The sequence below is a fragment of the Sciurus vulgaris genome (genome assembly GCF_902686455.1).
Source record: "Sciurus vulgaris genome assembly, chromosome: 13".
Taxonomy (NCBI): Eukaryota; Metazoa; Chordata; class Mammalia; order Rodentia; family Sciuridae; genus Sciurus; species Sciurus vulgaris.
The window spans coordinates 63960738-63988224 of record NC_136474.1 but is presented as its reverse complement, the minus strand read 5'-3'; the positions used below and the strand labels follow the sequence as shown (position 1 = coordinate 63988224).

Here is a 27487-nt window from a genome sequence, read left to right as displayed (position 1 = left end):
CATCTATTTAGTACTTTGCAGTTTTTCATCTGAAAGTCATAGCAATCTTTTGAGAGGTCAGGCAATTATTATTATCTTATTTTACCATGAGAAAATTGAGGCCGACATTCCTTACATGGCCAAATGTCATGTCATAGCTTGATAAGAGAACCAGCAGTAAATTCAGTTCTTCAGGCACCCAGGACAATGCCCGTTGTAATATTTATTTTCCACTCATTTACTATTTTTCCAATGATCATTTTCCAATGATTTCCAAAGACTTGCTTGAAAATAACTAAAATACCCAAAATTGCAAGTATATGATGCTATCTCCTTCATTGCAATATATTCTAAATTAAGCTTCTGGTCTGTGTTTTATTTTAGGACTTTCCCATTTTGTTGCTTATGGACTATACTCTTGTCTTTTAATTTGAGCTCACTTAGAAATAATTATCTTTTAAATAAAATATTCGTTCAATATGCATTAATGAAATATAATTTTTCATTATTAGCTTTTCTCCCACTATTCAGTTTCTACTGTAGGTTTCTAAGCAGTTTATATACAACTCAAAGCTTATAGATTATAAGGTCTTGTGTTTCAGATCTATAAGCGCATTTCCTCTGGGGTTAGTTATAGCTTCAATCCGATCAATTAAAAGTAAGAAACCCACACTTAGGAGACTCAGTGCCTTTAGGCAGATGATTTGGGAATAAATAAAACTTTGAAATTCTTATCTCAATGAGGAGACTCACAGATTTTGTTCCTGTTATTGTTGCAGATTTTCAGCTTTCTATTTTATAACATAGGGAGCAGCTGAAGTAAAACATGTTTTTATTTTCATTTTCAACTTGCATATATTAACAAATGAAAGGCAGATCAAGCTGCAAGAATAGTTCAAGTTCTCTCTCCCTTCCCCCAACTGCATTTTAGGAACTTACAGTAGGGCTACCAGATTTTTTCCCTAGCAAATCTAGGGACACATATTTGCATATCTGTTTGCATGTATTTGAATTTTAATTTACATAAATTTGCATGCTAAATGTAAAAGCCTCAACTGCAAGTATATAAAGTAAAATAAAATTGATTAATTAGTGCAACCTACTATAGTTGTACCCAATGCCATTAATCTGGTTGTGCTGGAAGACTTGTAGTCAATAGTGGCCTGAAGGCTAGGGAGCCAGCTTCCCAGCTGTTCCTTAAACTGGGGCCAGCTCCATAAGCAATGAATTGCAGGCAATGAGAAGATCAGTGGTAAAATTGTTCCTGGAAGGAAATATTCACTACCACTTCCCCCAGCACACACAGTTTTAGCTAAAGATCAAATTAGAGTATCGTACTGCGCTAGGTATGGGCATGGATTTTATTGTCTTCTATGTCGGCTAACAGTAAACAGAATAAAGCTTCATCTAGTCCCACAAGGTCACTTACTCTGTGCCAGTGCACTTGCAGATGCCTGGCAGCTCAGCAGGGAAACCTGTGGAGAAGAACCTGCCATTAGATCAAAGCCTCCCACCACTGATGCCAGACTTGCCAGTCCAGTCCCCCACCCTTCCAGCATCACGTGACCATCCAGCACCACACAGAATTCTTCTTTTCTAACCTATACCTCAACTTCATTTCTGACTTGTCTTTTTACTTGTGCTAGTTGCCCTGCCCTTTCTCTCTTTCTCACTTAGTGAAGCTGGAACGTCAAGGTTGAGCCTAGTGCCTGTTCACATCCTTACGAATCAGTAACAACAAGAGTAAACGTGGGAATATGGCAAAAGCCTTCCTTTCCTTTTTCAGTTCATGAGTCTCCTTTTCCTGACTGTGATGACATGAATTCCAAACATGACTCAACTGAAGCTGAAATATGCTTTGTGCTACCACTGCTCTCTTAGGTGTGTGGTTTATCACCACATGAAGTTGCAAGGTTTTGTGGACTAAATACTGTGCATCTAAAATATTCCTAAGTGTTCATCGTAATTTGGGAGAATCACTGCATACTAGAGCATAGCTACATTTGTGTTGATCAGCTCTTCTTACAGTGTTATGTAACTATGTGGGAGTCGAGGTGGAGGGAAAGGATTAAGATATGGAAGGAGTAAAGGTGAGGTCCATGGTGTGAATCCTACTTGAAGTTTATGCCTTTGGTTTGTGTGGCCTCAACATTTGATAGAACAGGCTAAGTGCCTTGTACTTACTATGTCCTCTCTGCTAAGGTGAGTGAATTACATGCAGTGTTTTATTTAATGCCCACAATAACCTAATAGCAAAGTGACCGTTTTTAATCAACATGGTGCAGATTAGAAAACTGAGATATTAGGTGATTTGTCACAGTTCAGTCCTCGGGGTGATTTGTCACAGTTCACTTTTCTACTTGCAACAGAGATGAGACTCACACCTAATAGTTTTGACACCTAACAGTCTGTCTCAAACCACCACACAGTTTCTCAAATGCTTCTTGTCTCAGGGTCTTCATCTGAAAATGCATATAACCCCAATTTTATGCAGTGTGTGACTCAAGTGGAATGATAAAAGGAAAGAACATTGCAAGGTGCAGAGAGGATTGGTGTATTTGCAATTTCTAGAGACAAAGGTATTTCTCTTCCAGGCCACTTTCTCTCTCAGTTTAAAACTAGTTATTTCCAGAAACCTGGAAAATTGTAACTTACCACTTTTACTTTAATTCAAAAGAACCCATCAAACTGGCCACTCGTCAGATTGATGAGAATATATTTTGACAATAGTAGGACACACAGCCGGGTCACTTCCTGTTTCTCCAACGATACAGCTTGCTGCAAGGATCCGAATCAGCCATGAATGTCATCCCACTCCACACTGGCCCGGCAAGTGCTATCTCCTTGGCCCATGGCATTTAACCATGCTGAATTATGAATGTGCTTCCGATCACAGTGTTTGCCTTGGAGCTGGTGAGGAAGAATGCAGCACTTTTTTTTTTTTTTTTGAGAGGGTGGGATTAGAGTTTTAAAATTTACTATGCAGTTTTTAAAGCAAAGTTTATTTGAAAAGCTCTTGTTATCTCAAGGTTTGCCAGATTACAGGAAATGGCATTGACTCCTGATATACTCACAAAGTGGTTCTCTGAAGAGCCTGTGGCTTTATTTAATGTTAAACAAAGCTGACCTGAACATCAGGCCAGGGCCGGACCTATATGATCAAACAGTGGGTGTATTGGTCTCTCTCTCACTCTTTATACAAGGTGCTCCAGAGAAGCATGCATCTTACTTTTGAGTGAGATGAGACTTCTTCACAGAAGAGTATGGACTTCATATTCTAATTAAGGAAGATGATAATCTGTTCTGCTCAACAGGTAAAAGTTAGCAAAGTGCAAATTCACAAGTGGGTGTTTCAGGGCATTCCCATTTTGGTATCTGTGTAATTATGTGAGATGTTCTTGCAGGCAGAATGGTGACCCAAAGAGTCCCAGGTCCTCATCCTTTGATTTGCAGTGGACTTCTTTGACAGGAAAGCCACAAGAAGGCTACAAAGAGGTGAATCTAATTTACATTTTGACAGGGATTTACAGATTTTCATCAAATTTTTTAGGACTGCTCAGTTTTTCGTTTTTTTGTTTTTGTTTTTGTTTTTGAATCTATAGTGTCAAGGAGTGAGAGATCATTTTATGCCTTAGGAAGAAAACTCCTGTGTCCACTCCTACGGTGCCATTTCTACTTTATTTGCCTCAGTTCTTCTTTATAGTGCAATAGGTAGATAAAAAGCTGATGTTAAATCATTCACTCGGTATAAGGACTCTTTATATCAGATGGTGTGTTTTGTATTCAGAAAAGTAATGAATTACATAGGGCAATGAGCATTTCAGAAACTCTATACACATTATCAAAAGCTGTGTGAATGGCATGAATGGCCAATATGTACATGAAAAGATACTCAACATAATTAGCCAATAGAGAAATGCACATTAAAACCCCAAGGAGACAGCAGTCTTTGATTACTAGAAAAACTAGACTCAAAAGACAATAAAATGCATCACAAGAATATGGAGAAACAAGAACCCCCATATATGACCATGCCTTTAATCTGATACTCAGAGGAGTTCTTTTAGTATCATTTGTCAGAAGAACCCTTTCATATAAGATTTATCATATGCATTATATTACAAAGAAGTGGTCACTCCAAATCTTTCCTTGAACTGAGAAAATATCAAATAATTATAGGTCAGATCTATTTCCTACCTTCCAGTCTTAGAGACAATTCTTCCTGTGAAGAAGAGAGAGGGTGAGAACCTCAAACATGAGATGAAAATCAAAATGATTTCTACCTTAGTGGGTTTGGGTAACTTTATACTTAATTTTCAGAAGAAGGAACAAAATTATGTGCCAATTTGTTGTTAGATAAGGTTCAAACTAGATACCCATGAAATAACATTGAAAAAATGTGATTTTCAAATATAAGGTAGCATCGTATAACTAAAAGGAATCATATTGCATATTCTTAACTTAATAACATAAATATAGAACACAGGATAAGGTCTTATATGTAGCATAAATTGGTTTAATTTTCTTCTCACTATATTGGAAGGAAAAAACACTGATTGCTTTAAAATTCTATAAGCTCTTGGTAGGATGTCATTAAAAGTTACCCTTAAGTTAAGTGGTTATAGAAAATGATATAAAAACCACTCTAAGTTAATCAAGCCACTTCAGCATTTAGAGTAGATTTTCAAAAATGAAAACATTTTTGACATTTTTGATGAGTGTTTGGCCATTCAACATTTTCTAATGTTGAGAAAGAAAATGATTAGCGTAAGACTCTGCAGCCAATTGAAAGTTAGAACCCCACAACGTGGGAATAAGATACAGGTGGTATTCCTACTTAGGAAAAGCAAGCATATGGAAATCCAGGTTTCCTGAGAAAACACATTAGAATATGATAATTTCCATTAAAAAAAGATTTTCCACTCAACAAAAGGATCTTCCTCAGGGTTTCCCCTAAACATCAGGCTGTGTTAGTTTGCTTAAATATGACTCAGTTTTCACACCCATTTTCAGGAGCATAGTTATTATGGGAAATTGTGTACACCTGCATAATGGTGTGTACCCAGGCAGACATTAATTTTCACTCCTAATACACTGCTTGGGGCATGCCACAAACACCAAGTTAATATTTGTTATATAAATGAATAAATGTATTAATAAAATTAATTTTATGTAACCAGTGATCTTAATTCAACAAATATCCATTAAAGTTTCTTTTGAAAGCTCAGTATCAATCCCAAATAGCATCAGGAAAAAGGAAAGTATCTGTCCATGAGAAAAATAACCTTTTACAGAATTTTAAAATAAATTATATCTTATAGTCAGTTCTCAAAATTGAATGAATGAATTAGTGACCTTACTTAAGAGGCAAATTTCAACCATTAATTCATGATTAAGGATAAATCATGATATGATATATAGAAAGAAAAAGAAAGAAACCACCCAGCACACTCTTTCTACAACCAGCAAAACAAATATTTGGGGGGGGGGGTGAGTTAGGGTTGTTCCTTGCTTGCTTTGATGCAGAACCTAGAGAATTCAATCCACTACTCAGGGCAACTTTTATACTTTCCCTTATCATAAGCTTTAGATGGTTTAGGTATAACTAGCACTATCCAGCTTTTTAACTCTTTCTTTTCCTTTACCACCACTCAAATATAATTAAACAAAACATCCCAAATGTCCCCTTTTCCTCTACAGTATTCAATTCAATTCTCCAGCCCACTGACCTAAAGCTACAGATGTCTGAATTCAGCCTGAGGAAACCGTTTACTAACTCACACTGAATTGTGTTGGTTTAGCACATGAAAAAAATTCTGTAACAACTGACCTTGGCCATCGCATTATCCCTACTAATTTCTCCTGCTGTTAATTTTTTTCTTTGTCTGCTTACACATCCTTATGTTGTCCCACATTTCCCCCTTCCTTGGCTACCTCCATCTCTGCCTTTACCTCATCTCCCTTCTATGAAATTCTTCCTGTGTTAGTTAATTTTTCATCACTGTGACCAAAATACCTAACATAAATAACTTTTTAAAGGAAGGAAGATTTATTTTGACTCACAATTTCACAGGCTTTAGTCTATGGTTGGCCAACTCCATTTTGGGGTCCTGAGGTAAGGCAGAAAGAACATCATGGAGGAGAGGGTGTGGCAAAGAAAAGCTGTTCAGCATATGGCTGCTGGGAAGTAGAGATAGACGGGAAGGGCCAGAGAGAAGCAACAAACCCTAATGACCTACTTCCTTCAATGAGGTCCATTTCCCAGAAGTCCATTCAGTCATCAGTGGATTGATTCACTGATGAGCTCAGAACCATCATGATCCAATCACTTTCCAGAAGCCCCACCAGTGAAAACCTGAAATTTTGGGGGACATTCCAAACCCAAACCATAACCTCTCAATTTTCCTGTTTTCTTAGTCAGTACTGCCCTCCCACAATTGAAGCCACAGTTATAGCTCATGTGGAAATGAATTTTTAACTCAGTGGGAGCAAGGACAGAGAGGAATGAAAACTGGAGGGAAATGAACACACAAAATGGGTTTAGGATGAGAAGAGACATTCTTCGAGGAAATCTGGGTCAGGGAGAGACACTGACTAGGAACTATGTTCTATCCTCAGGTCAGGTCTGGGATGTTCCTTGTTGAAAGTTTCAGAAGTCACATCTCTTAATCCAATGAGAGAATTAGGTGGGGAGAGGTCAACTGTAATAGCCTAGAAGTCACAAGAGCCTGTAGCTCCCCAAAGGGAGCCAGAAGCTGCAGCACAGAAGCTGGGTAACTTTGTACTGCATTTCTTCCTTCATCCCAGGGTGTGCTCCTTCCAGACGTCTACCAGACCCCTCTAGAAGTAAACCTATTTCCTAGAATTGGCTCTCCATATGTCTAGGTTCTACACTCTCTGGGCAAGGCATTCTCCCTGCAGAAGACGGGGTGATAGGTTCACACCCCCAGCAGCCTCCATCCCAGGAGCAGGTATAGCTTCTTTCCATGGTAGTGAAGAAAAACATTTCAGCAAAAAGGGTCTACAATTCCCCTCATTCTTCAGTATTGTAATGAGACAAGGAAATAATAGGAATCGCTATAGTTGTGTGTTATGAAGTAATAATAAGCTATATTTGGTATTTGCCTGGACTTGTAAAACTAAAATCATAAAAGGCATCTGGTGACAAACTTGCTGTGTGGCAGGATGACACTCCTGAACAATGCTGATATTAACTTTTATCTATGATTTGAGTGGTGGCTCCTAGTCTAGTCACATTCTGGTCTTAATTTTTTTATTGTAAACAAATGGGATACATGTTATTTCTCTGTTTGTACATGGAGTCAAGGCATACCATTTGTGTAATCATAAATTCACATAGGGTAATGTTGTTTGATTCATTCTGTTATTTTTTCCCTTCCCCCCACCCCCCCACCCCTCTTTTCCCTCTATACAGTCCTTCCTTCCTCCATTCTTGCCCCCCTCCCTAACCCTAACTCTAACCCTAACACTAACCCCTCCCACCCCCCATTATGTGTCATCATCTGCTTATAAGAGAGATCATTCATCCTTTGGTTTTTTGAGATTGACTTATCTCACTTAGCATGATATTCTCCAATTTCATCCATTTACCTGCAAATGCCATAATTTTATCATTCTTTATGGCTGAGTAATATTCCATTGTGTATATATATATATATATATATATATACACACCACAGTCTCTTTATCCATTCATCAATTGAAGGGCATCTAGGTTGGTTCCACAGTCTGGCTATTGTGAATTGAGCAGCTATGAACATTGATGTGGCTGTATCTCTGTAGTATGTTGATTTTAAGTCCTTTGGGTATAGGCCATTCTGGTCTTTATCGATGAAAAACAGAGCATGACTGGGGCTGAAAATCACTACTTAAACCCCTAGACTTTTGGAGCAAACTGTTAGCAGCACCATGACCAGAGGACTCCACATCGCTCTGTCTCTTGACTGCCCTGGCTGCTGTCCATACTATCGCTTATTGCTGATTGACCATTGTCACTGAGGCCAGATGACTGATCACCTATCCTACGACGATGACTGCCAGCCAGCCTCCAGAATACCCGAGGACATCCAAAGACTTTGAGGAGCTGAGAGAGGCTATGGCTGAGAAGAATCCCCTCGGTCTTGCTGGCTGACTTCTTGGCTAAGAGACATTGCATTGAGTAAATTCATGGGGACTGGACTCTAGGTGAATAAGGGAGTGAATCTTCAATGTATTTGTGACTTGCTATTATTAGGAATGTTGAGTGTGCACTGCATGAATAAAATCTTGTTTTAACTTGTTGAAACCAAACTTGATTCCTCTCTTACTCACTGCACACGACAAGTACTTGCCCACCTTAATCCTTCTGCATACCCGTTACTAGGTCCCTTGCAAATCCTCGCTCACTTAAGTTCCTGTCTGTTCCTTAGTCTTAGCCAGTTAAAACACACTTGCTGTCTACTCTATTTAAATAACCCTAGACCTTCTCTCTTCCTTTTTTTCATACCACACAGGCTTATCTTGGATTAGTCATTGCATTATGTTAATCATTATCAAATGTTGTATTGTTTGTTATAACTATTCTGTGCATCTAAATGTTTTCCGGTGAATATCCTATTGTCTCAGAACACAGATCTTATGCAGTTTGCGTGTGTATGTGTGTTTGTGTGTTTGTTTGTATTTTGCATATTTTTTTTAATCTTCCAAGTAATTTGACAGGGTACCTGAGTACTTTTGTTACTCATTTCTTGCTGTCTGTATTCTACTTTGCTTCAAAACCCTCCTTTCAACCTGAAATTTTGGAATTTTATACCCGCTTCTCTGGTGCATTGAATGCATAGTTGACTTGAGCAATGTCATTTCAATTGTGTCTCTGTTCCTCCATCTATGAAATAAAAGGTCTGAATGAGACACACTCTAAAATTAGTTTAATTTTAAGAGATGATGGTTTTACTATCTCTTCTTCACAAACAGATGTCAGAGTTCCGAAATAGGCAAATTCCTCAATGGTTTGGGAGCTACCCTTGTAGAAATTGATATTAGTTTCATCTCTAGAACCCATAGCCACACTTGAGTTGATTGCAATCAACCATTGATTATAATCAATGGCAAATCCTGAGTAGAATCCCTCTCAGAGTCCTACAAACAGGATTTAGACTTCTATCATTGGTAGTCATCCTTATTGCCACACTCATTCATAGATTTACAATGTAAATGACTTGCTCTAGAAAATGCAAAGCAAATCCCTATTCACTATTCACTAAATGTTAGTGGCACATTTCAACCACAAAATGTGTATCAGCTATCAATCTCCCAAGTTTACCCAGAATAGGACACGTCCAGTCAATAAAATCATCCTTAAAATACTATTAAAATGAGTCAGACTGAGTATGTAGTTCAGTGGTAGTGTGTTCACCTCTCATGTGCCAGGCCTTGGGTTTGATTTACAGTTACTGTTTATAGATGAGCAAAGTATGAGGCTTGAAATATCTCAGTACTTAGCAAAACAAACTAAACCAAAATGAAAATAAGCCTAAATGAACTTTCCATTTCCTCTTAAAATGAACAGTGCAATTAAAGTATGATATTGGCTTTAAACCTCTAACAATTTCCTTAAAAGTTACTTCGTTTAGTGTTGTTTGTATTTAGATCACTACCTTCACTCACTATGACAATTTTAAGCAACTTATTTATGAGACATCATGTGCTACACTACCTTCATATAAGTAAGAAAATAAAATTTATAAAGGAAATTTATTCTCCTTTTCAAAGAATTGTATGAAGACTGACAGGTCCAAATTAACACAGTGTTGTTACTCTTTTATAGGCTAGTTATTTATTCTGCTGATCTAGTTCCTATCTTTGGAAACCTTTTAGGAGCTTTTTGTGAACGATTTCTGTTCAAGATATCCAGTCATATCTATTTCTAGACAAACGTAGTATTTACCCACAGCATGATCAAGTGTTTTGCCAGCATCATTTCTGTGGTCACTTACTGATCTAAAACTCAGTATCTCTCTGTTTGGCCCCAGGTAATTGTTGAGAGTTGACTATTTCAAAGATTTTAAAAGAAAAAAGTAAGAGTAAATGGAAAGGTTTGGTATGTATGACTTCCAAAGCAAAGACTGATTAAAAGGGAAAGTATTTATAGTGATATAGAAGGCCTTGATTACCATACCAAAGTTCTTCCATACCAAAAAGTTTGGTTTTTACATACTAAAAAAAAAAAAAAAAAAAAAAAAAATCAAATCTCTCTGAGGTCAAAACTCCTATGCCAAATAGAATAAAATAGACTTGATGCAATGTAGTGCTTCTCCAATGAATGAATAAATGAATAAAAGAAAGAAATAACAACTTTGAAATGCTACATTTTGCCAGTTTTCTTCTCCTCCTTAACAAAACAAAACTGGGTTTTAGTCCTTGTGTCTAAAATAGAGTAGATCCAAATCACTATTGACTGTTCAGAATGAGCTGTATGCTAGCCAGGGTATAAGAGAAACAACTCCTTGGGGAGATTTTATTTGATCTGTAGAAGTTTTATTATTATTACTATTATAAGACAAATTGGAATGCAATTTAATTGGAGACATAACCAACCAGATGTGCAGACACAGAAAAAGAAACTGAAGCACAAGGCTGTATTTATTGAGAAAACACCCTGTAAGCATAAAATATGATCCAATTTTGAATTTTAAAAGACTGGAAATGAGAAAATTGGAGACTTTAAATCTATAATGAAGAGTTCATAATGTTCTGTCAGTAATACCAATAACGTAGATCACTTTGCTAATTTCAGTGTACCTGCAACTAGTTTGCTTTTAATATTTTGCATAAACTGTATATACACAGGTACACATAAAAGATATTAAGTAGTTATTTTGAGCTGTATGCACATGCAAATGAATCCAAGTAAAGCAGAATTCTACTGTTCTTCACCCATTAGAATGTTGGGGCCTACAATGTGGGAAATTTACCCTCATTTTCTGTTTCACTTTAGTGTGCAGGACATGTAGTGGACTTTGAGAAGCTAGGATTACTATTTCTTTTACTAGCCCTGCCCTTCATGAAGAAACATTTTACAAGAGTCTATGTAGCCTGCAAAGAGGAAGTTTAGTACAAGGAGAACTGTGTGGGAGCTCTGGGTCAGTAGTTAACTCAAGGTAAAGGGAATTTAGCCTTTCCTGAGCACTTAATATTTGTTGACCAAAACATTAGGCACCTCCAAACACACAATCTTATTTAAAATCCAAAGTCACATTGCAAGACAGACAGAAAATGTCCTCACTATGCACGTAGGGAAAACTTCAGACTTAGAAAATATGCAACCACGGAATTCACATAGCTCTTTGCTGGAACACTGAGATTCATCCCATGTCCCTCTGACTCCATAATGCTTATTCTTCCATGACATAGTAGGATTATTCTATTTCTCAGATGATAAATGGAAACAATTATCTATCCTGTCATCTTACTTTGTTGATTCTGAGAATTAAGATATGTGTTCAAATTTAAAGGATATATGTTGTTCAAGAGTATTTTCCAAAGCTGAAGTCCTACTTGTAAGTTTTTTTATATTATTAGATCGACAAGCACCAAAATGAAGTCTGAACTCTCTAGTAATTCCCAAATGTGGTTCTGCAGCATATTTAGTATCTAACCACCAGGCCCAGCAGACAATTTCCTATGTCTCCAGTATCAGCTCTCAAAGCAATAGAGGATATCTGCAGAGAAGGTCAGGCTGGCTCATTGCAAATGCCCACAAGAAAGAGGTGCCAACATAACACAGCAATATCTTCCCCTTTAACTCTCTATTCTAATACACTTCTATACTCCCATTTAAGAAATTCTTTCATCTCATCTTAGAAATATCCTCTCCCATGTATACCATTGAATAGTCTACTTATTCATATAGGATGCCTGAGAATAATTGGCCTCCAACTGCTACAAATCATTGTATTATTTTTGTGGTATTCCAGAATGGCTTGACCATTTTGAGGGCTTCTGGGCCATGTTGGTCAAGGCATTAAAATTATTCAAGAAAACACTATATGCAATAGAACTGGCCGAGGATCCCCTATGAAAGCAAACACCTGTACAGCACCATAATTTATGAAGACATGGGAATACCTTCAATTGGCAAGAAAAAAATATTAAATCTGGGACTATTCTGTGAGGCCTACCTTCTCAGAAGAACCACATGTGTTTTTTTGTCACGGTTGTGCATCCATCATGCTAACTGTTTCTACACATGTATTTATTTAGTTTCTATTTGTTCTGATTGCTTATACATGAGAGTAGAATGCAATTTGACATATCATACATGAATGGAGTACAACTTCTCATTCTTCTGGTTTTACATGATATAGAATCATACCAGTCATATATACATAGGGTAAGAATGTCTGATTTATTCTACTATCCTTCCTACTCCTCTACCCATTCCCCTTCCTTCACTCCCCTCTACCTAATCCAAAGTAGCTCTATTTTTCCCTCCCCTCCCCACTTTCTTGTGAATTAGCATCCACTTATCAGAGAAAACTTTCGTTCTTTGGGATTAGCATATTTCCTTCAGCATGATATTCTCCAGCTCTATCCATTTACCTGTAAATGCAGTAATTTCATTCTTCTGTAAGCCTGAGTAATATTTTATTGTGTATATATACCATATTTTCTTTATCCATTCATTTGCTGAAGAGCACCTCCTTTGGTTCCATAGTTTGGCTATTGTGAATTGGGCTGCTATAAACATTGATGTGACTGCGTTACTGTAGTATGCCAATTTTAAGTCCTTTTGGTATAGACTGAGGAGTGGGATAGCTGGGTCAAATGGTGGTTCTATTCCAAGTTTTCTGATGGATCTCCATACTGTTATCTGTAATGGTTGCACCAATTTGTAGTCCCATCAGCAATGTATGAGTGAAATTTTCCCCCATATCCTCACCAATATTTATTGTTGCTTGTATTCTTGATAGTTGCCATTCTGTCTGACTGGAGTGATTTCATTAAACAGACAATCTCACTTTTCCATACTCCCCGCAAAACCTGTACAAAGAGAGACCCCTGGGCTCCTATCTTCACAATGGTGGAGATCATACTTGGAGGGCAGAGTGACCCCAGATCATAGCCAAATCTGGCAGTTGCTCTTCCTTCTGGCCAGGATTTCTCTTTTCCTCTCCATCTGAAGTCTTCACTGTATTTCTGAGTTCAGCATCCCACAGGTAGACTACACCTGCCAACCTTTATTTCCCAGTGTGAGTAAAAACCTCACTTTCCTCTTGGAGCAGGGAGATACTCTGTGGAGCAGGGATGATACTCTGTATCATCCCATCCATGCATTGTAGAAACACTGTAAGCACCTTGGAACAGGCAAATGTTACATGTTGAGGCAGAAACACATTAAATGCCAGGTCTCAAGGTCACCACTGGAGCAGCCTAGGAGGACAGACTCTCCTCAGTGCTGGTGGGCACTGCTGTGGCTCTTCTTTCCTATGATGTGGCCAGCCCCTCTTAAACTTGGCCCTCTTCCTTAGGGTATGCTCCAAGGGCCTGCATGCCTGGCAAGGTGCTCAGCAAAATGGGTGGGGCATAGTAAAGGAGATGGAGGTAAAGAGGGGCCCCGGGGGATCTTGGTCTACCAGAGCTCCTTGACCAGATTAGAACCAGAGCCTTTGAGAAGCACTGTGGACCTACCCAGAACAAAAGGGGTACAATTCATGATATTCCTGAAACAAACCAAAGATCCAACTATTACCGCAAAGAAACAGAAAACCTGTGTATTTGCTCATATCAAGAACTTTCTAAATTTGCTTAGACTTCCCAGCCCATTCCTTTTTTTACAATGAAACCTGAGCAACCCATATACATCACGACTTGTTCATTTTGCACAGTAGACAGCACACTAAAATCATCCCACAGTGTGTTTCATTTTGCTTGTTTAATTGACTGCGATTCTGATTTTGTTTGTTTGTTCTCCATTCCCTCCATTTTGTTTTCTTGCTTCCTTTCACTCTCCCAACTTCTCTCTCACTTTCTTTTTCATCTTTTCTTTTTTTCCTTCCTCCATTTGCTTTTTATTTTCCCTTTTCGTTCTCTTCCTTCCTCCTTCATCTCTTCCTTTCCCTTCATTATGGAATATCTGACAATATCAATTTAATATTTACTTTTGACTTCAGGTAGATTGGCAGTGAATGACATATCACCATCAAATAGTATCTTTCATAACTCCTGGTTCTCAGTTTCATCTGCCAACTGTATCCCTAGGGGGCAGCCTGGGTTTAAATAGGCCTTTTCCAGGCTAGACAACAGCAGTAAATGTTTTTATTCTTCTGTGCAAACTGTCCTCAATAATCTTACTAATTGTAACTATAACTATATATTTACTATATATAACTATAACTGAATTGTATTTTATCCTCTTTATTTATTTTTGAGGGTGCACACTTGCACCTGTAAGTATGTGCATACTTAGGTGTGGCCTGACTGCACTGAGGTAACTAGAAAGATGTCTTTCTGGGACGTTCCTAATTCCACCTCTAAGAAAGGTTATCCCATAATAGATATCAGAATGTGTTTGATGAAGGATCTATTTTATCAATAATTTTTCATTCTCTTCTTAAACTACAATGCTTGAAGGTCTTTCCTTTGTCATCTTGGGAGTTGAGAAGTACCATACTAATCTTTTGCAGGGAGAACAAACCCCAGGCCATTGCCATAACTAACTGGTTGTTGGAATGGAAGGAAGTCAAAGCATTACCCTGTAACAGTTGTTTCGTTTAAATGGGTTAAATGATATTGGATCCCCAGAAGTTTGGGGAATAAAATGGAATGATAGACAGAAATTTGCTTTAAAAGAAATGTACAGGTTTTTTTTCTCAATCCCAATTCTTGCATCTACTGGGTACTTGAGGCACATTTGAGGAATGAATAAATTATCTTTCTGTTCACATCACTGGTTCTTAACTATTTATTAGTCTTGGGTCCCTATGAGACATTTATAAAATGAAAATATAATTAAAACTAACATTTATTTATAGATTCCTGTTTGTTAGGCACTGTTCTAATTATTTTCCACATATTAAGTCATACACTCTTCAAATCTATTTGAAGCAAATTTGTTATTCCCATTTTAGAGTTATGAATATTGAACAAGGTATGCATTAAGTCACCTAGCCAAGGACACCCCGCTGGTCAAGTGTGGAACTATAATTTAAGCCATGTATTCACCCCCAGAATTCACCTCTCAACCACCAAATTCTATTCCTGCTATCAGCACAAAGCATAGGCTCCTCCATCAGAAAAATAGAAACATATTGACCCCATTTTGGGGAATTCCCAAAATTGTATATATTAAACTTTTGATGAGATTGGTATTGGAACTGTTCTGGGGTAAAGACCAAACTTTCTTCATTCTTCACCTCAAAACAAACAGATATGAGTACAGAAAGATCTACCTCTGTATGTGTCTGTGTGTGTAGTGGCTCAAGGTGGGACTGTGAGACTACCATTTCCTGCAAATACCATGTACTTTCCTCCCAAAGGAAAACAGGACTGTGAGGGAATGGTGGAGAGAAATTCATCCATGTGTCTGGATCTGCTCCTCCCTGGAGAGAAAAGGCATGAAAGATAGCACTACTGTTCTTTGAAAGGAGATGATCTTGTCCTCTGTCCAGAAGTCTGACCCACACCCTCCATTCCTTGTTCTGTTCTGTGCAATGGTCTTTGAATCTACTTTGGAAGATATATAACTTTTCACTTTAATTAAAACTGTTCTCACAGTCAGACACTTCGAAAGATTGGTACCTGGCTGCTTTTCCTGTCTGCCCAGGGATCCCTGGTGTGTCTGATGAGACTGAGGACTTGCCAATCAGACTGGCACACTAAAATCAGGTAGTTTGGAGAGCCAGGAGAGATGCCACATAGTCAGAATTCTCTCAGCCCAACTTTTCTTTTCCTTGGAGAAGAGAACAGAGACACATTGCCAGGAATGGTAGGCAGAAAGGAAGAAGAGCAAGTTTTGGTTCCACCTGGCCTCATTAGACAGGAACCTCACTTATCACTCAACTACTGGCACCTAACACAAGGTCTGACTGGTTATAAGTGCTAAGCCTTTGCTGAATAATCCCACACATTTCCCCTTTAAATTGTTGATGTTTACCTGTTAATATTCTTTCCCACCAGAATGCAGGGTCCTTTTATTTGAAGGCCCGTTCACTTTGTTTATGATGGAGAGGGATGACTTACGGATGAAGGATTGCTGTCTTATGCATTGATAAATTCCTCTTAAGTCTTCACTGTTGTGAAAAAGAAAACTTGAGACTTTATAGATGATTTTAAAATGTAAAAGAATGAATGAGACAATAAATAATTTAACAAAATTTTGCAAATCATACAAAACTGTTCTCTCCTGCCAACAACTTTTCCCCTCAATTGAATTCTCTTACATAGAATGATGTTCATCAAGCTTCAACCCTATCTTTCTAAAACAATTACTTGAATATAATTTTAAATATACAGAAAAATCACAATAGTACCATAAGGAACTTCTGTGTATTTCTAATTGAATTCACAGTTAGTTTACATTTTGACTCTTGACTTGTATTTTCCCAGATTTGGCTATTTTTCTTTTCTTCAAGTTCTCTTCTGTGAAATTTTAAAATAACTTCATTGTGTTTTGAATATTCTTTACACTCCAATTCAGTAAGAGACAGTATTCAAGCTTCATGTTATATATTTCCTGCCCCAGCCTTTGAATAATTTTTTTTTCTACATAGTTCTGGCTAAAATTAATGGAGAATGGAATTTAGAAACCCAAGTCTGGTGTGGAGTGTGCTCATTATAACTGAAATGTCACTGCTTACTGACCCTGGCATTTTAGACTTCAGAGTAGAATTTCTCATTTATTTATTAAATATATGCTTACCTTATTTGAAACTGCCAAAATTTTAGCAACATTCTTGCACAATTTTACACTACAAACAGTAGAGTACAGCTCTTCTTTGTACAATACAACCTTAACACCTTTCAATGTTGTCAACTTGTTTAACCATTTTAGTGGTACTATTGTTATATTCTATTTTAATTTTATATTTCTATAACACACAATAATGACATTAAGAACTTTTTAACATGCTTCTTAACCACTCCTGTATTTTCTTTCAGAAGTGTCTGCATCTTTTATCAATCTTACTGACTTTTTTTTCTTATAATTGTTGAGTTTTGGGTGATTTTTAGTATGTGCTCAGTATATTGCTTTTGTCTGGGCAGAATAGAGAATGGCAGAGAGGAAGGACAGGGGAACAGGCACTTCCAAGACTTGCCAGGAATGTAGGCCTTGAAGTTGTGAGGCTGTTATGTTTTAGATCCCAGGTGTCCCCCAAAAGCTCATGTGTGAGACAATACAAGAGGTTCAGAGGAAAAATGAGAATCTTAACCTGACAGGGATTAACTGAGTGGTAACTGAAGTGGTAGGGTGCAGCTGGAGGAGGTGGGAATTGGGGTGTGGCTTTGAGTATATATTTGTATCTTACAAATGGAGTCTCTCTCCCTGCTTCCTGATTCCCATGATGTGAGCTGCTTCTCTCTGCCACACTCTTCTGCCATGATGTCCTGCCTCACCTTCAGTCTTGAGCAATGGAGACTGATGTCTATGGATTGAGATCTCTAAAACAGCGAGCCCTCAAACTTTTCCTTCTCTACAGTTTTTCTGGTTGGGTCCTTTTAGTCATGGCAGTGCAAAAACTGACTAAAATAGAGCCTCTGTAATAGGGTGGCAGCAGTGTCATTGACCCATTTCACTCTCGCCTGTTTCTAGAATTTCAAATACTCCTGTATTAGACTATGTATTTTGTCCCATAGTCACTGAAACTGTGATATCTTTATTTTTATCATCTTGTTTTTTCTATTTTCAGACTGCATAATTTATGTTGACATGTACTAAAGATCAATGATTCTTTCTTAGGCTCTCTTCAGTAAATTGTTAAGTTTGCTGGTGGAATTTTACTCAAACAGTATATTTTCCATTTCCAGAATATCAATTTTTAAACAATTTTTATTTGTCTGCTAATATTCCCTATCTTGTAATTGATCATTATCATATTTTGAGAAGATTTTAACAAATTTGTAATAGCTTCAAACTCTTTGCTAATTATAACATTCAAGTCATTTTGTCATTGATTTCTACTTATTGCTTTTTCTTTTGTCTATGTCTAGTTTTTGTTTTATTTTGTAGTAGATATTATAAATGACTAATTAGACAGATTTGTTTCTTTTTTATTACATTCTTCTGAAGGAATTAATTTTTGTTCATTCTCATAACAGCTAATTTTGCTTGACTCAAACTCAGAAGATTATCTCCTAGTAATGGATCTCAGATTAATTCTGTCCAGATACTGCTCTCCGACAAATCATCTAAAATTTTTCCTTCTCATATATAGGAGAGGATTGAAGTAAATTACTGGGTAGAGTTTATAGGAATGATTTTGGTGCCCTCTCTGTAGCCTCCACCTTTTTGGAATTTCTTCCCTACTCTCTAGTCACTTTGGCCATTCAAAATTCCATTTGTTGGCAGTAATTTGTTGGGAACTTTCTTTTTTCTTTTTCTTATGTTCTAAATAGCTCTATTGACTAATTTTGAACTGCAATATCCCTAGTGAAAGTATCCACATACTTTCACTAGAGTGTTATGATTTGGATATGTTAGTGTCCCTAAAAGCTCATGTATGAGACAATGAAAAAATGTTCACAAGTGAAATGATTAGGTTATGAGAGATGCAATCTAATTAGAGTATTAACTGTGTAGTGACTTTAGGAAGGTTTGGTTCGACTGGAGGAAGTAGGTCATTGGGGGAAGACTTTTAGGTTTAATTTTGTCCCTGGTAAGAGGAGAGCTCCCTCTTCCCCTGCCCCTTCTTTCTCTCTCTCTGCTTCCTGGCTGTCACATCCTGGAATATTTTCCTCTGTCTCCCAACCCTTTCTTCCTGATAGGCCTTATCTTGGGGCCAGAGCTATGAAGTCAGTGGACCACGAACAGAACCTCTGAAACCATGAGCACAAAATAAACTTTTCCTCCTCTAATTTTTTACATCAATTCTTTTGGTCACAGCAATGTAAATCTTCCTAAGATTTTTTGATGCTTTCATTAGTCTCTGTACATCAAATGAGCAATACAAATTATTTTAACCATGTATATACAATTCCTGGAAGCAGGAATCTTTCCCTGCCTCCCCATGGCTTTCCTTCCATTTCATCTTCCTTCACATTGTTTATCATTAGTATTCTCAAAAGAATTACATTTTTCATAACCGCCTTTCATGAGATATTGCTTTCATCTCTTCTTTCCCACCTTCACTTTTTTTATAATTTCCTTTAGTTTACTTTCCTGCCTTTCTTGTTTCTTCACTGAAAAAATACCTCCTCTTGTTTAGTGTTTATTAATTAGATTATTCCTTTCTTCACTTTGCTGGAAACAAATTCTTCATGGGTTTCCTTTAATAAAGGTAGCTGGCAGCTTTACACAGTAGCTGAAGTTTCTTATACAATTCAGAGCAGATGAATGTGAGGTGTTCTGGGGAGCCCCTCTTTCAATTCAAGATCATGAAGTCATAATGTAATATTTTTTTAACCTACCAGAATGTTTCCTATCACATGAGCCACAGTGAGTGAGTTACAATGTGAGACACTCCCTGCTCAGCCCCACAAAAATACTAGTCAAGGCCCCACTGGTTACAATGCCATCTAACAAGAATTAAAATACACCAGGGAGAGACATCATATATGCCTTCAATAAGAACCAAAATCTTCCAAGTACCTGCCTGAGTTGCTTCCTTATTTCAGTGTGGGTCTGCTCCACTCCAGCATTTTTAGAAATACCTTCCATGACTGTCTGGCTAAAGTAAAATACTCAGGACAATGTCTTCCCTTCACCCTCTATTTCTCTTTACCATCACTGGACGAATTGTTAGTCATTTATGTTGTTTGTGTCTATCCACTTGGGTGCAAGCTTAATTAATGTAGGGACATTCCATTTTTGATACTATTCAGCATTGGGACTAAAAGGTGACACCTAATAGGAACCTTATAGACAGTAGATGAATAAAAACAATGGATGATTTCTCTCTAACTCTAATCAATCTCATCTCTGCAGATCTGGAACCCAGTGCATTTCACATTCTACACAGGGTTGATCAAATTACTCCTTTGTGCACGAGATATGAATGATCTTTGAGGTTAGGGAAAAATGTAAACCTTGCTATCTGAGATAGTTTCCTATATTTCAACTTGGTATTTTCTAACTTAAAAGACCATGGGGTTTAGATTTATACCATATACCGGACTTACAGTTGATTGTGAGCTTTAAGGAGACATTTTCTTCTTTTTGCATTTTTTACTCTTCTTCGGAAGTCCATATTAATTCCTCCTTGATAACATTTCATGATAGCATTTCATTTCATGTTCTCGCATGTCATTTGTTAATTTTTCACTATTTTTGTTTATTTTGATATTCTTAAGATCCTCGAGGAACCATGTCCTACTCATCTTTATATCTCTGTAGTACCTAAATCATTCGTTACTGTAGAGACTTTATAAACTTGATCCAATGAAGATTCTATGTTGTGAATTGCACTTCTTTTAATTATGGGTGCACTTGGTCAGCATCATAGAAGATACAGATCCTGAGATGGGCCCCAAATGATGTACAGTTATTAGGCTGATAATAATTGTAGCTGGTACGAGGAGACAGAAGTCCTGTTCCTCAAGGTGGAGAAAGGCCGTGACATTTTCAAAGGATGGTAAAGGAGTTACAAAGACCAAAGAAAAGTGCAGAAATTATCTGATTGCTAAAGTTTCTTGGGAAAACAAATTTTTAAATGTAAACAAATCTATTCCTTCCAAGTGGTCTGTGTCTACACTTTCTGGTTGTGACTCTGTCCTTTTCTGTAATGTGAACCTCCTTTGATTGGAAACCTGGGGCTACATTGGGAAGATGATAAAGTCTTTGGTAAGCAGCTCTACCAAATAAGACCTTGGAGAAAATAAACAGAGGAAAAGAGCCCTGCTGCCATATAATTGAAAGGGAGGTAGGTGAATCAGACATTGTATGTCCTAAGGAATCACATATAGTGTAAGCAGTTCACTGATCTGTATCAACACATTAATGATTTATGTAGCTTTTAATTTACAACACAGACATATCTAAAATAATCAGGTAGAAGTAGGCATTAAAAATTCATTGCATGGGTCATAAAATGATTAGTTATTCAAGTGACTTCAGATTTGTATTTCATTAAGGAATAATTTTAATTTACTTTTAAACAGTTTATATACAGAGATTTAAGAACTCTTGCAAGACGATTATGCATACTCCAGCTTTTATGTATCCAATATATTTGAGACACTTGCATCTCCTTTTTTTTTCTCCTTGCAAGCAGTATTAATTTGTTTTGAGAGCACACATCCAAAAAATATGGCCCATAATTTAGTAAAAACAACTTTAATTTACAGAAAATGCTTGGCATTTCTTTCATTATTATTTCTATTATGTGTTCTTTATGTGGATTTGAAGCTTGAGATCTCTTTCTGCTCTGTGAAATAATATTATCCAAACATCCCAGAGTCTCCTGGCCACTCACATTAAATACAGAACATTTTATCTCAAAATTATTATCATTATATTTTACAAGGCTTTTATTAAAAGATGCCAAAAATTGATTTGCTCTAACTTGCACATTTATAGGTTGACAGTTGGTCCCAGAGGTAAAGGGGTATGCTTGAGTCCTCCAGGTAGATGGAACTCAGTATCCCACTTCCTAGGCTCATATATATTCTCCCCTATCTTGAGGTTCATTAGCTACACTTTAGCCATCGACACTGTTTGTACTGTTTAAAAAGCCAAGTTGCTGGTTCACTGAGAGTGTTTATTTTCTGCCTCCTTCCTGATCAAATGCTGCAGCAATCTGTAAAAACATAACCAGGCTAGGGGCAGTTTAACTTGAAATTAATCTTATCTAGGCTATTAAGCACCTAGTTCTTCCAGTTTCCACAATTCTCTCACAATAAACATTTTGAGATGCTGCTCTCAACTCCAAAAACTAACACAATTATATAAAAAAAAAAGCTTAGCCATTATCAAACTTATCTGGAAGGCAATGTAGCTCATCTTGTGAGCTGCAGCTCTGCTTAACTTCTCTCTCTCTCTCTTTTAAACTAGTTCTTTATTCACTTCCATGCTCTACCCCATCTCCTTAGCTCTTGCCTTCAATGGACGGCTGTCATGTGGAACTTTATTGAGGGCCTTCTGAAGCTCATGATAAATCATACTGCATGCATTGACATTGTCAACCTTGTCTGTAACCTTCTCAATGTCAAAGAAGTTTGGCACGTTCCTGCTTCTGCCTGTATGAGGTCTTTCTCTCTCTCTCTCTCTCTCTGTAGAAGATGATAAGTCTTGTACCTTGCATGCTGAACAAAGTTTCTATTTTTGACACAGTTATAAATGCCAAGTTAAATGATCCAGTGAACATTTACTTAAAATATGTAACTTGTGATACATAAGTTATCCATGCCAGGCTAATGTTCTCTGTCTTTGTCAGCTCCCCGTATTACTTCTAAAATCTCCTGCTGTAGACCCCCATTTTGTCCTTAAAAATTAAGGATAGAAAATGACAATTTAAACCCTGAGTTATACGTTAGCACGTTCAGTGATGTGCCAAATATCCTAAAACCAGACTTGAAAGTCTCACAGCAGTTATTGCTATCTCTCCACTTTTGCCATCTGGAGCTCATCATGCCGACGTCAGTGATCATTCTGTGAAGAGTTCTAGGACTCTATTCTAGTGAAAAAAGATGCTAAAACTAACTTTTGCCCAAGCTTTCAGAAACAGCCTTTGATCTCAAGTCTGGCCCTGTTTCTTTCACTTTTCTATCTTCTAGAGGGTTCCCTTTGCAAGTCCAAACTCAGCATAATTTCTAGAACCCTCAGCACTCTGCTTATCTTCCCCTACCTGATCCAAACCAGATCCTGGTTCAAAGGAGCAACTTTCTCCAAGAAGTCTTTAAAAGAGTTTCTTATTTTGACTCATTGATTTAAGCTGTTCCTTGCCTGGAAGTGTTTTTGCATAGCGTACTTTGGTATAATCCCCACTGGTTCAAGACCTGCCTGTCTTCTGTCATTCACCCAACTGTTCTCCTGCTCTTGGCACTTGGCCTGTGATCATTTTGCATAGTCCTCTGTCATACACTAAGCTTTGTGATAAGGGGGACTCTGTCTCACCATCCAGTTGTCCCTAAATCTTGTCCCTAGTAACTTGCATTTAGCAGGATCTCTGAAAGCACTTTTAGAAAACAGTAACATTTTACTGACTTTGCTTTCGGATTCATTTAGCCAATACATCTGCTACCTCATGTCTTTCACTGCATTATGTGTGTACACACAAGTGAATAAGCATGAGAGCACATGTTTATAACCAGTGCCCACTTCTGATTAGTAATTTCTTTAAAGTTAGCTGTCAGCCTTAAACTACTTTGTTTTTACATCTATGACTCTCCCAGTGTGTTCCACATGGTGATGCTCCATAAATACTTGATGATTTGCTTAACCAGGAGGGATATTGAAAGTACCTGATACTCAGAAGGTTGCTCAACCATTTAGAAAGGATGATGGCCATAAACATTCAACAAAGCCATACCTACCCATACTGACTCAATATTAGCCCTTGGTTGTACCTATGAAGAATTCCAAAATCTAATCAAAGGTCTGGGTGTCCTGCTTATCAAAATTAATTTAGACAATAGAGTACTTTCAATATGCTGGAAAATGATATTAATTAGACAAATATATACTTAATATTATTTTAAATTTTTAGTCTGTGAAAAAACTAAACTCTCTTTGTTCTCACAAAATGCATTTTCTTTCTATTCTTTTAAAATAAAGAAATTGATCATGGAAAGAAAATACTTAATGTAAGACACTATCAGATGTAATTTGGCAGTTGTCTGAGTTGTTAGAATTACCCAAGGAGTTTCTCTACTTTCTCTAATCCTGGAATGCACTAGGAAAATGCTAATATTATAAAGACTGAGGTTTTCATTAAGAAACCTGCTCAGTTTTCCTGAAATTTCTGTGTATTGGAATGCCTTCATAATGGGGAACCAGGGATGCCCTCTTGGTTTTGGTCCCAACATATAATAGAGACTTGTTTTCTATCAGTGCAGTTCACTGTAGATGAGCTAAATCCATGTGGAAAAACTAAAAACCAAGACTTGGAGAACACATGCCAAGGCAATGCCAAAGTGACTGTCAATATAATAAGTATTTCCACAAGCAGACTTCTAGAGCATGTGAACTTGTATTTTTTGCTTTGTGTTTGGTTTTTTTCTTGTTTGTGGAGTTTTTTTTCTCCCCAATTAATATAAGTTGCTATGTTACTTCTGTCTTCTTTGACCCTTATTTACTTACCATGTTTATTCAACAAATTCACTTATCTTAAAAGTATTTATTGAATACTTATTTTGAGAACGGTTTAGAGGTGCAAAAAGACTGCAGCCTATCTTTCTGCCTTCATGTTTCAAATAATGATGAATGGCTGCTATCATTTTTGTCTCTACATTTTTTAAAAGCCATTGAGGAGTTTGAGAGATTCAGAGAAAAGTCATTTAAAGGACCAAGACATCAAAAATTAAACTTCTATGGAAACTTAGACTAGGCATTCTCTACCCTAGATGCATATTAAAATCACCAGAAAACTAAAAAATATGGATATCTATAATGAGTCTTGCCATACCCAAGACCCATTAAATCAGAATTGGGTTGTCTCCAGCAGTGTATTTAGGGATGACAATCATGAATTTAAAGGAACTAGGTTTTATCAACCATCCATCTGAAAAGTATTCATTAAGTTAGCTGTTTATGGTTTACAATATAATCGGTTTTATTTGTGATACACAATGTACAATTCTTCTCATAGGAAATCTATATTGTACTTGCTCTGATAGAAACTACCTAATTCTTTTATTATAGTAGAAGGTGAGACTCATATCTCTTTCATCAATAGTAGATATTTATTTCCTCTTACTAGTGAAAATATTAAGAAAATTGCTGTGGAAAGTTCTCTGCTTTCAGTGCAAAATATTTGGAAAACTTTATTCTAGAAAAATGTGCCACAATTGTTATTATATAATATATGTTAATAAACCCTCAAACAGTAGGATGGATTTAGTTTTGGGAACATAATATGGTTCTAAATCCCTTTTCAGAGAAGAGTTGAACTTATTTTGAGGTTGATATCATCTCTGGAGTCCAGGGCATGTCCTCCCAATTGACCATTTTTAAGGACAACATGCATCTGAATACAAGTCTAATATACATTACAACACTGCATAATTTTATCTTATACTCATTGGTATTGAATACAACTAGTTTGGGGATGTAACTTCCTATTTTAGTGCAGCAACAGAAGAGAGGGGAAAGTATGGTTCTCCCCTGCTTCCATAACAAGTAGACTTGCAGATGGGGCCAATGGAGGCCTCATGAACTGGACACTGGACCAAGTGGTTTCTGAGCAGCCCATTTGAACTCTGAGCTAAGATTGATCCTTATCTAGTCTGCTTTGCATAAGGTCACAACTTGTCCTTTCTTGTGTACTTGGTTTTTGGTGCATGGATGCTTCTTTGGCTATTGATTGATTTAATCAGTTAATAAAAATATTGATAACTATTTTGTTTATTTTCTATTTTCTTGCAGATTCTTTCACACTTCATAGTGCTTAGAACATAAAACTTCCCCTTTTAGGCCAAATATTTGTATCAGTATCAGTGTTGTTAATAATTAGACATTATTAGTGATTCTGACATAGCTTGTGGTTTAATTTGTGCTTCACATTTGTGATTACAGAGTTCTGTATCTCTTAGATATCTCCTTGGAAAGCATTAGTGCTCACAAGTGTAGAAATGAAATAAAAAGAATAAAGATGCACTGATGGTGTGTGTGTGCGAGTGTGCATGTGCACATGCACTGGAAAATCTCCTTTGAATTTCATATTTTCATGATCAGAATTTTATAGAAAAGGAAACTGACTGAAATCCAGAGAGGTTAAATAACTTATCTATGGGCCACACAGTTAGTATGTAGTGGAGATGAGATTCAAACAGAGTTTAATACATTCTTAGAGTATTATACAAATGTAAATTATTTTTCCTATTATCATTGCCATTTGGAGTTGTAGTAACTAACATTTTTATCTAGGAAGCACTAATACACTAATTTGCCTATATAAGTTAAATTAGCAAAGGAAAGACTATTAATATGATCATGGTTAGAAGTGACTGTAGTGAGATCTGAAGATCAGGGAGACAGTTTTCAGCCTGTGGTTGAAGGAATCCAGTGTCCAATTGCTGTGAATAGGATCCACAGCAATATGGGGCAGGGTCTGTGGAAGGATGGACTTTATTGACAGGCAGGGTATATCCAACTGCTAAAATGTGGACTAAGATGTCTCTGAATCCTAAATTTCATACTTTTACCTTCACTAAAATGATATGTGTGTCAAGATAAAGAGATGCAATGTGTCCCTAAGTATCCTATTAAGAGGTCTCCATGGCACTACTTGAAGACATTAGTCTCTATGCAGCTTTAAAGACTCTGATATATAAGGTGATATATGAATTTATAATTTTCACCTCAGAGAGGAACTTAGAATTCTAGGTTCACTTTGTTCATTTTCCAGAAGAAGCAACAGACTAGGGGCTCAGTCATTTGCCACAGTCATCCCGACAAGAACCGTGTTGTAATGTCATCCCCCTCTGGGGTCTTCCACCTCACTGTTCTGCTATATCTCAGTGGAAATTCACTGAGAGGCATTCCTGCTCCTGTCTGACTATAGCTCCATAGCAGCCCCCGGCTCTGGGATGATCTCTCTCTCTCTCTCTCCAGCTCAGCAGAGAGAGGAGTGTGACCACACACCTTCCCAGCAAACAGAGGGAGACAGATGCTGTCTGAAGAGGTGTCTGCGAGACCTTCCACTGCTTGGCACCTGGGCACCTACAGTCAGCATGCACGTGCAAGTGGAGTCTCACTTTTCATTTGCAAACTCACAGCTCAGTTCTAATAATAGCCTGTGGTGAGACCTTTCCCCAGGGGCTGTGAATCTCCATGCAGCAGTCACTTTTAAAACCGGCCTTCTGTTCTGCTTTTCTTTAAGGGAAAAGCTCTGGGGAAAATCCCACTTAGAGGGACATGCAACAACAGCAAGCGAAAGTGGCTTCTTCATCTCAGAACACAACTAGTCTCAGTCCCAGCTAAACACTACATACAAGAGTGTGAGCAGCAGGAAAATGGATCAGGCAAAGTTCTGGTTGGCAGAGTGACAGGCTTCCAACATCCAGCCATTAAAATAGCGCTGCTCTTAGACACGGGATCACATTTCCTAACATTTGTTAAATAGTTTAAGAAGTGAGTTGACTGATAGTAGTTGGTGCGTACATAGGTTTGCCAATTTTCTTATTTCTTATTTTTATT

At 37.3% G+C, this 27487-nt stretch overlaps 1 long non-coding RNA gene across 1 annotated transcript in view; it reads left to right on the top strand.

Moving 5' to 3' along the window:
- LOC306642480 overlaps positions 1 to 27247 on the top strand; it is a 53104-nt gene extending 25857 nt beyond the window's left edge. Inside the window, exon 3 of the long non-coding RNA XR_013758542.1 lies at positions 27171 to 27247. This is a non-coding gene — a long non-coding RNA (uncharacterized lncRNA). The remainder of the gene's footprint in view (positions 1 to 27170) is intronic.
- Positions 27248 to 27487: the final 240 nt, after the last annotated feature.